Genomic DNA, 11,719 nt, shown 5'->3' on the forward strand with positions numbered 1-11,719 from the left:
ACGATTTTGAAGAGGGATTTTCATCTACAATCTCTGGGAAAGAGATTCTAATCTATTTCTAATCATATTCCATCAATATATCTTAGATTTTAATATCAAATTCATGTGGATAAAAGTTAAAATTTGTGAAACTTTGTCGTGTTTTTGAAAAATAAGAATTTGAGTTTTGAAAGCCGATTTGGATTCGGATTTTGAAACTAATCACATATATGAACCCGTGGGGTTATGGATAGTCGGAATCTGCCATTGGACCCAGGCTTTGACCGGGCGGGTCCTGGGTTGATTTTTGTTGACTTTTGAGGAATTTTGTAAAGATCATAGATTTATTTATTAGAATTGATTTCCCTTGCATTATTTGATATTACTAAGTCAATTTTGGTTAGATTTGTGCCTAGCGGACGTGAATTGTAAAGGAAAAGCTATTTTTGAGAATTGATTGAGGTCTTTTGAGGTAAGAATCTTGCCTAACGTTGTGTGGGGGAACTACGCCGTAGGGATTGGTTTGTTTGTATTACTTGAAATATGTGAAAGACGTGTACACGAGGTGACGAGTGTGTACACGGCTTATATGTGGAAATTTGACCATTTAGACTCTTAGGTATCTTATACACATTAAAATGAAGTTGCCCTAACACGATTACATCCTCCATTGCTAAATTTACCCTTACATGTCTTATTTGATTTTGATTGGTTCATGTTCTACCCCCGTTGCCAAATATACTCTTACATGCCTTAACTGACGTTGTTGCCTCTTTTATTGCCAAGTTATCTCTTCCGTAATTGCTTATCCTTAGTTGAAGTTATTGTTATCTCTTCCATGGTTGACTTATCCTTATCAGAATCATTGTTACATGTTATCTCTCTTATTGTTTGAGTTATTCTTATTTGAAATCTTTGTTACATGTTATCTCTCCTATTGTTGAGTTACTCTTATTTTACATCGTTGTTACACACTATCTCTCTCATTGTTGAGTTATTCTTGTTTGAAACCAATATTACTTGTTATGTCTTTCATTGTGAGCTCGTTCTTCCATTCTTTGTGTTTAGAAATTCTTGTGTTGATTTACTTGACATACTCCTGTGTTAGTGTTGTTGTTGTTGTTGTGCTTACTGTTTTTGAGCCGAGAGCTATGTGTGGTTGTGGTATTGGAATCGTTTTGAGGAAATGATGTGGTATATGGGCACATGTGGTGCGAGTTGTTATATTGTGTTGTTATGTTTTTGGCACACGTGATATTGTTGAGAGGATTGTCGGGGTGTTTGCACGTGAGTTATTCGTGCTATTGTTATTATTGATATTTGCACATGCAGTGCTACAAGGCGGGCTATATATATGTATGGGTTTGCCCATGTGGCGAGACAAGGCGGGAATATTATTATGCACGTGCGGCGAGACAAGGCGGGCATTACTTTATTATTGCGCATGTGGCGAGACAAGGGGGTATTTCGGGGATGATTTGTGATGACTTGTGATGGCCTAGGGGCATTGCTATTGATGATATTTGTGTAGCGGTGTGCCTACCTTGTGTGAGTCATGCATTTTACATTTTGTTGTGTTGTTTCCTATGTGTCGTTCGTTGTCTTTGCTCTTACTTGTTGACTCGAGTTGTAATAGAACACTTGCACAAGCGTACATGTAATTATTCACTCATATTGGTTTAAGAAGATGAACCCTGGTGTTTATTGATCATTTACATGTATTCTCATATGCTTTACTTCTGTGTGAGAGTTGTACAATTTGCACGTGAGTTGTCTGTGCAGTTATGAGGTATTGTTATTGCTAGCACATGAGTTGTCCGTGCAAATCTGAGGTACTAATGGTATTGACATGTGAGTTGTCCATGTAGCACGTGAGTTGTCCGTGTGGTTGTGAATTTTAATATGGGTACAAGATGCCAAGTGATTAGGGTTTCGTGACTTGGGCCCCGCGAATTGTGGTTATGAGGTGTAGCACCTCGAGAAAATTCTTGTATAAACCTTGTGTTAATGCGGTTGTTTATTGGGTTGTTATTTATTTTCCCTTACTTGGTTTAACCGGACTTTAACTATATTCAGCTTACCCTATGGCGTTATTACTTGATGTTCCTTGTTGCTAATTGTTGCTTTAGTTTCTATTGCAAGTATTATTTTGTTATTTTTACCATGCTTAGATTTATATTGATATTGTTCCCTGTTAGTTTCACAATCTTACTTGTACAGATTATTAAGTCTAGTATGTGTCTTGACTGTCCCTCGTCACTAGTCCACCGAGGTTAGTCTTGATACTTACTAGGTAGCACTATGGTGTACTCATGCTATGCCTTTTGCACAGTTTTGTGCATATCTAGGTACTTCGGAGTTTGTTGATCATTAGATAGCTGATCGGATATTGCTGTGGAAACTTCAAGGTATACATGCCGTCGCGTTCGCAGGCCTCAGAGTCACCTTCTGAGGACTATCTTGTATTGTTTAATTCTATTCCGAAATAGTTGGACTTAGAGATTATCTAGTGAACTCGGTAGAGCTTATGACTTGTACTACCGGTTTTGGGATGTTGTATATCCTGTTGGGATTGTTGACTTTACATAAAATTATATGGTTCAGGTTTAATAGTTGTTTTGGTTAAATTCTGTGGAGGGAAATCGGGGTTGTGACAAGTTGGTATAAGAGCTCTAGGTTCATAGATACTACGAGTCATAAGCAAGTTTAGTAGAGTCTTGCGGATCGGTATGGAGAAGTTTGTACTTATCTTTGAGAGGCTACGAAACTATTAGGAAACATCACTTCCTTCATTCCTATCGTGCGAGTTTATTGATTTCAGAGTTTGATCCTTTGTCATTTTATTCTCTCACATATGGTGAGAACACGAGTTGTAGTTACTGATGACGCTGCCCCTAGAGCCGGTGTTTCTAGGGGCCGAGGAAGAGGCAGAGGCAGAGGTCGAGGAGCAACACGTGCTACAGCTAGAGCACCTGCAATAGCAGCAACTGAGGAGCCACCAGTAGCTACGATTGGGGGACATGCATCGGAGGCGCCAATTGCTATCCCGGGACTTCAGGACACTCTAGCGTAGTTCCTAAGCATGTTTGGTACATTGGCTCCGGTGGTTGATTCCGGTTGCACAAGCTACATCACAGACCGAGGAGGAGCTCAAACTCCCTCCACCCCTCCAGAGCAGCGAGTCCACATTGGTCATGTTCCAAGTGTTATCCCAGAACAGCATGTTATTCCGATTCTGCCTGAGGTCTGGCCAGGGGCATCTGAGGAGGAGCAGCTGAGACTTGAGAAATTCAAAAAGTATTGCCCTCCTACTTTTAGTGGCTTATCATCAAAGGATACACACAGTTTTAGAAACATTTCATCATACTGTACACACTATAGTTATTACGGAGACGAGCGATGTTGCTTTTACTACATTCCGGCTATCGGGAGAAGCGCATCAGTGGTGGAGAGCTTACAAGGAGGGTAGCCCAGCCGATACAACTTCAATATCATGGACTCAGTTTTTAGAGATGTTCTTGAAAGAGTTTGTTCCCCAAACCCTTTGGGATGCATGGCGTGCAGAGTTCGAGCAGCAGCACTAGGGTACTATGTCAGTGTCACAGTATGCTCTTAGATTGAATGATTTGTCCGGGCATACACCTGCTTTGGTTTCTAAAGTTAGAGAGCGAGTTTGCGGGTTCATTGAGCGGCTCGTTATGGTATTCGATTCAGCATGGCTCAGGAGTTGGAGATGGATGTTCCGTTTCAGTAGAGGGTAGAGATTGTTCACCGATTAGAGGGCATACAGGGCCAGGAGAGAGAGGGTAGGGAGGCTAAGAGGCCCCGTGGACCGGAAGGATCTACTAATCCCTATTTTGGAGGCACGGTACGTCATGGTAGAGATTTTGTGGGTTAGCTAGTTTTGTTTGCACTTCAGGCGTCATGCGGTGTTTCAAATATCCATGGCTCCTAGAGTACCTGTACCGGATAGCTTCCACAGCCACGTCAGCGGAGAGGTTGCTTTGAGAGTGAAGATACCAGCCACATGGTGAGAGATTATCCCAGACTCTGGACAGATGTGTCATAGCATGGTATTCCTGCTATGAGTTCTATTCTAGTTGCTGATATACCTGTATTGCCAGCTAGGGGTGGAGGTCAGGCTGGTTGAGGTCGCCCTAGAGGGGGAGGCCAGGCCCATTATTACACTCTTCCTGGTTGGGCAGAGGCCGATGCACTAGATGATGTCCTTACATGTATGGTTTTAGTTGAGTATAGAGGTACATTTGTGATACTTCGATCATCTCCCATTTATTGGTAAGATTCATCCTACCTTACTTCAGATATGGTTATGTTTTGTGATTTTTGTACTCTGTTCATGTGTTCATGCCAGTTGAGAATTTTATTGTGATATCTTATGTCTATCATTCTGGTTTGTTTCCTATTGTAGGTCATGAGACTTGGGTGGACTTTTTGTTAGTTAAATACAATAGGTTTTAATGTGATTTCTAGGTGGTTTGGCCACGATTTATGATCTGGGTGTTCTACAGGTATGAGAAGTTTGTTTCGTATTGTGGTTTTGGTTCTACGGGGTTAGTTGGTAGAATGTCTTAATTGATGAGTTGTTTATTTTACTTGTGATTCAGAGTTAAGGATGGGGACCTGGTGTTCTTTATTGATAGGTGTGCTTGTGCTGGATTATGTGCCGCAATGAGGTCATATTAATGTACGATTTGTGGTAGTTCTTGCATGTATCTTGCTTATTCCTTGAGGATTGGATCCGTAGTATGTTATTGGTGGGGAGTTATGCATGTTTGTCTTGTTTGGCGGTCCTCTTATGTGTTCCTCTTTTCATATTCAGTCATATTAGAGTTTTGCTTGTTGGGTTTGGATTGCGTTATATGTGCTCAGATGGCATTTGAGGTGGCTTGTTGACCGGATGAGTGCATATGAGTTTCGTATGTTTCTTGCATTATTTTCAGCATTGTGAAGGTTTGGAACAAGGTTCTAGTCGGTATGAGTCTATTTGTCGGTACCGGGTTTGGTAATGGGCAGCTATTGCGGTCCGAGTTGTTACTATGGGAATATGGAGGATGTGTTATGTCGTGTGGTTATACCTTGTCTGTGTATGCATGAGCTGTTGTAGGTAGTTAAGGGTTTTACAATGTCTTTATGTGATAATAGGGACCTTGGTAGATGTGGATATTTGATTCTAAGGCTGATCGACATGAGTGGAAGGAATAATCTGCGGTTGAGATGGTGTTGTCGGGCTTGTGTGGATTAGGGTGACATAGGATCACCCGTGTGTAATGTGCATGGTGAGTTTATATAGTGATTTGATGGCTTGGGAAAGACTCTTGGCAAGTTTGAGGAAGAATGTTTGTTTAAGAGGGGGAGATGTAACTACCTGATCGGTCGTTTTGAGCTTTACAGTTCCGTTCAGTGGTTCGAGGTCTTGAGTAGCTTCCTATTGTGTATTATGACTTGCGTGCATGCTCCGATTCGATTTTCAGATGATTTGGAATGCTTTCGGATGAGTGATTCTCACTTTAGAAGCTTAAGTGGAAAATATTAACCGAGGTTTGAATTTTGTGAAAACGGCCACGTAGTAGTGTTTTGATGACTCCGATAGGTTCGTATCATGATTTTGAACTTGGGCATATGCCCGAAATCGATGTAGGAGGTCCGTAGGTTGATTTGTGTTGTTTTGCCAAAAATTGGAAATTTAAAGGTTTAGAATTTTATAAGTTTGGCCGTAGGTTGACTTCATAGCTATCATGTTTGGATTTCTATTTCGGGACTCGGAATAAGTCCGTTTTGTCATTTGGAACTTGTCCACAAAGTTCTGCATCTTGAGTTTCATGTTGAATTAATATGCTTTGAGGTACGATTTGTGATTTCGGAAGTTATCTTGATGATTTGATCGCGCGAGCAAGTACATCTTATGTTTTTAGACTTCTTTTTGGTTTGGAGCGAGTTGTCCGTACGGATATGAGATATTGTCACTCTGTTACCACGTGAGTTGTCCGAGCAGATATGAGGTACGAATGGTATTGACACGTGAGTTGTCCGTGTAGCACGTGAGTTGTCCGTGCGATTGTGAATTTTAATGTGGGCAAAAGATGCCAAGTGACTAGGGTTCATGACTTGGGACCCACGAATTGTGGTTATGAGGTGTAGCACCTCGAGAAAATTCTTGTATAAATCTTGTGTGAAAGCGGTTGTTATTGGGTTGTTACATGTTCTTCCTTACTTGGTTTTACCAAACTTTAATTGTATTCAGCTTACTCTACGACATTATTACCTGATGTTCCTTGTTGCTAATTGTTGCTTCTAGTTTCTATTACAAGTATTGTTTTGTTATTTTTATCATGCTTAGCTTTATATTGATATTGTTCCCTGTTACTTTCAAATTCATACTTGTACAAGTTATTAAGTCTAGTAGGTGTCTTGACTGCCCCTCATCACTACTCCACCAAGGTTAGTCTTGATACTTACTGGGTACCGATGTGGTGTACTCATGCTACGCGTTCTACACATTTTTGTGTAGATCCAGGTACTTCAGAGTTTGTTGATCATTAGATAGTTGATCAGATATTGCTGTGGAGACTTCAAGGTATACATGTTGTCGCGTTCGCAGGCCTCGGAGTCACCTTCTGAAGTCTATCTTGTACTCTTTAATTCTATTCCGAAACAATTATACTTAGAGATTTTCTAGTGAATTCTATAGAGCTTATAACTTGTACTACCGGTTTTTGGATGTTGTATATCATGTTGGGATTGTTGTATTTATATAGAAATATATGGTTCGTGTTTAATAGTTATTTTGGATAAATTTTGTTAATAATTCAGCAAGTGTTAGGCTTACCTATTATTAGAGACTATGTGCCATTAGGGCATCATATGAAGGGAAATTGGGGTCATCACAAGGACTATATACTTAATTCTTAACCAACCTAAATAGAGTGAAGATCTCTTTAGAGATCACTTACCAATGTATCTGCCTGCCCCTATTTTCTTAATAATTTTGAAATGAATTGTTAACTTTCATACTTAGTAAGAAGTGGATGTTAGTCTACATGTAGATTTCCATTAAGTATATATATGATTACAGTTGAAGATATTTCATTAGCATAAGCCTGCTAATAGGATTATTGAGAGTAATACACTTGATACCTCCTATACTTCTTTGAACTACATGACTCACCTATTTTGAGTCCTTATATTTATGTGTTAATGTTTTCTCATTGTTTGCTGGCACTTATAATGGATATTGTTTGAGTACTCTTAAGTTTTATAAGAGTACATGATAGTACTACATGCTTATGTGCAAATCATAAGATATCTGATGATGCTTTGTTGTTCTGGACAGTTATTGAAATATACCTCTCTTCGTGTATAGTCACCACTGTGGTATTGGAGTTTACATTGAATATCTCAGTAATACCTAAACCTGCAAAAAAGAGTAAATGTGAGTAGTTGGGGGTATTTGGGAGTAGAATTTAGTTCTTTCTTGAGCTACTCTCCCTGACACAAGCACAGCTCGGGGTCCTTGAGACCCTTGTGAACTTTGAAGTGCCAGGGATCTAAAGAGTACCTTGGACATGAATTGAATTCCATCCCTAGACTTTAATCTATTGAAATTTATTAATCTCTCTAGGTTTAGTGTTCAATGGAAACAAAGGTTTTCACTGTAAATTGCTTTACTATATGTGACTTTACACTAATTTTACATTCTTTATTACTGTTGAGTTTTTAGAGTTTATCTTGGACCTATATTGGTGTTACATACATATAATTATTTATATTGGGCAACATATCTAATGACTTTCTCTTTCTTTTTGTACATGTATTTAAATTGGGCTTGCCGAGTTTCAAAGAACACAAGTTCGAGTTCTTTGCATGAACCTTTTGGAGTCTGAAGCTGTTGTTGTCCGTCCTCGCTATCTGCTGGGCTTACCTTTCTTCAGGCCTAAACCCAGAGTCCACCTCTTTTCCCCTATCTCTTTATGTTTATTGATTATTCTCATATGTATATAACAATTATGATATTTGAATGAATGCTTTGCTTTACATCTTTGAATTATGTTAACAACCTAGGCAAGCCTTAAAGACATAAGATAAAAGAAGCATTGTGACTTAGTAACAATAATTCTAATTTGCTAATCATTCTTGTTATTCAGTTCTTAACAATAATTCTAGGAACTAAGACAGATTTGCCAAAAGTTGACAGCCTTCTCTTTTCAAAAAAAAAAAAACCAGAAAGACCGAAATCGGAATGTGGTCTTCCAAAACTGAGCCTTTCTACAAAAATTAAATGAACGTTGCTGCAAAGTCAAAGGTTTCAAACGATTTCTTCAAATTAAAATGTGGGATTTGAGATCAATCTTCATGGTATATCTAAAGCCTACTTCTTTAAATACCTTTACTTTACTAGAGTTATATAAATAGCCACACTATTTCAAAGATAAAGTATTTTAAATGTAGCCACATCTCATAAAGTTTGCAAATATAAACATTATAGATATACTTCTAAAACTTTTTCAATCATATAGATGTAGACATTTTTAAAGGCTTTTACAAACGGAATCTATATCCTTTTTTCAAAATTACATATATTATTTTCAAAGCGACAAGCTATAAACTAGATATACAATAATCTATACTTTTTAAGAATTAACTAAGTAGAATATAGACACCTAGTTCCTTAACCCAATCTAAGTCCTATGGAGCTATCTCGGGAAGATTTTAAGAGGTGACTAATGATAAGTGAGGATTTTGACTACTTATTAGCGCCTTTTAGCTTTTGTTTGAGTCCAAAAGTATTTAATTGTGTTCCCGAAAACTAATAAAATGTGCTTAATTGCAAGAATATTGGAAGATGAACTCCCGAGAGGAAATCCAACTCAAGAAGGAGTAATCTGAACTCAAGGACAAAAAAGCCATAGAAGCTCAATTGTGCGGACCGCTGAATATCATCTGCGGCCACAGGTTATGAAGTAATTTCCATCAGAGACTGGTGCAAAGTGCGGTCCGCACATGAATTGTGCGGCCGCAAAAGTTGAGCCAGAAGCAAAGTTCAGAGAAGATGTATTCCAAGTCTCCCAGAAGTGCGGACCTCACAACAATTATGCAGATGCAAATACAATTGTATGGACCACAGAAGAGTAAGATGCGGCCGCAGTTACAATTTTGCGGACCGTAGAAAGAGTGCATTGCGATTGCTGTTCAGAATTATGCGGCCGCAGACTTCTAATCCTGTCAAGCTAAAGAAAAGTGCGGACCGCACATGGAATTGTGCGGCCGTAGAATTTCTGAAAGGGCATTTTTGTTCGAAATTTTCAGCCTTGTATAAATAGACAAGTTTCACATTTTTAGGTCAACTTTTGACATCAGCTGCTATAGTAGCCGTTTCCTTTTACTCTTTTTAGTAGTTTTTCATATTTTGAGCTTTTTGAACATAGATTTTATCATTTTAATTAGCAATATGAGTTTTATTATCATTTCTTCTTCTTTTTTCTTCCATTGCAAGCATGAGTAGCTAGATTTTCACTAGGGTTATGACCCAACCCTAGTGTGTAAACTTAATGAGTGTTTAATTTAATGCTTGTTTATGGTTGGGTTTTATTATTTAGCCTTATTCTGGCTTTTATTTGTGGAATTAATGGTTGCAAATATTAGTTTATGCTTATTTGACTTGGTCTCTACTTGAGAAAGAGAGACTTAGTCTAGGAAAACTTGGCTAACAAGAAATTGGGTCAATCAAGAGATTGACAATCCCAATTAACGGGTTGAACCTAGAAATAGTAACAACCCGACTTGAGCTTTTTGTCAACCATTTTATTCAATATCACTCTTTGACCGAGAGGTATTGAGTGGGTAATTGAGTGTTGATAGCTATAATACACCCCGATCAATAAAACACGCATTAAGGTTTATATACCATTAGGCAAACACCTAGGTGAAGGTCATAGACCTAGGCTTTTTATAACATTTGAAAAATAACAAAAATAATTTTCTAGTTTTATTTCTTAAATTGCAATCTTAGTTTAATTTAGACTTTAAAACAACCCAATTTTGTGGAAGTGCAATTATAGATATACAAACTCACGCGCTACGATATATACTACTAACTCCCATACATATAGCTCCCTACGGAATTCTACCCTGACTCTTGTTAGGTATTATAATTGCATCGACTGTTTTCATAACCTTGAATTGAGGTGTGAACTTGGACGAGATCAATTTTTGGTACCGTTGCCGGGGAGCTAAAAAACTGTGTTAGCTATATATTTAGGTGTGTTTTTGGGATATCTTCTTTTCCTTCTTTGTTACTAACATGTTGAGAAATTATAGGTGCAATCATGGCAAACAATGAGCTCGGAAACTTACCTTTAGGGGATGTAGATGTTGAGGATGATCAAATGTATGAGGTCCTTATTGAACCTCAAGATAATAGATGAGGCCGACCGCCTCATGACAATGTGCCCGTTCCACCCCCACCTCAACCACAAACGGCTCCACACCGGGTGTTGCCGAATGAAAGGTATGCAAGTGCTATAGTCCCTCCCCATATTAGGGTGGGCAGCTTCCAAATAACCAGCGTGATGATCACTTTGCTTGAGCAACGAGGGTTCTTCACCGGTGCACCGAGTCAAAATGCATATAAACACTTGAAGGGGTTCGTAGATACGTGTTGGGGGAGTAAAAAAACTAATCTCTTCGAGGATGCTTTGAGGATAAGACATTTTCCCTTTTCTCTACGGGGAAAAGCTTTATATTGGTTGGAACGTTTGCCAAATAATTCCATTCATAATTCGGATGAACTAGTGGAGAAATTTATTTCTAAGTACTTCTCTCCCGGGCACATAGCTATTCTTCGGGATGGAATTCTAGCATTCAAGCAAGAGCCCAATGAAACACTACATGAGATATGGGAAAGGTATAGAACAATGGTGAAAGAGTGCCCTAACAACGATACGAAGGAGAACATGATTCAACAAACTTTCTATCGGGGGATCAATACCACCAACCAATGGGTAGTGAATCAACTTGCTGGTGGGAAATGACTACGCCTTATGCGGAGGCGTGTGATATCTTGGATGAGATGGTGGATACTTCTTCGGCATAGCAATCTCGGGCTAATGTTCCGCAAGGTGACCCCAATGTGATTCACCTTCACAAAGAGTTGCATGATCATGGACAAGCCATAGCCGAGTTGACTACCACCATGAACCAATTGGCAAAGGCTCAACTTCAACAAGTGCAAAACCCAAGGCAAGTCGATTCGATGGAGGGAGTAAATATGATGGTGAACAAGCGAAGAACAAGAAGTCCACAAGTGAAACAAAGAGTGGACAATTTTGTGCAAGATGATAATGGATTTGATCAAGATGGTTCTTATAATGACCAAGAGGAAGAGGTACAATATCTGAGCAACTTTCAAGGGAAAATAAACAACTTCCAAGGCCTAGTCAACAATAATGGAGACCTTCAAATAATCAAGGCAATTGGAATTCTAACAACCAAGGTAATTCGAATAGTGGAAACAATCAAGGCAATTGGAGTGGAAGCAATAATAAAGGGAATTGGCATAACAACAATAACCAAGGAAATTAGGGAGGCAACAATCAAGGCGGGTGGAATAACAATCAAGAAAATCGGGGGTCGAATGTTCAAAGGCCCCCGATGTATCAACAACCGAGCAACCCACCTCCTTATCCTTCCAACGGTCCTAGTTCATCCAACAATGAAATGGGCC

Source organism: Nicotiana tomentosiformis, chromosome 7, assembly GCF_000390325.3.
Source record: "Nicotiana tomentosiformis chromosome 7, ASM39032v3, whole genome shotgun sequence".
Lineage (NCBI taxonomy): Eukaryota > Viridiplantae > Streptophyta > Magnoliopsida > Solanales > Solanaceae > Nicotiana > Nicotiana tomentosiformis.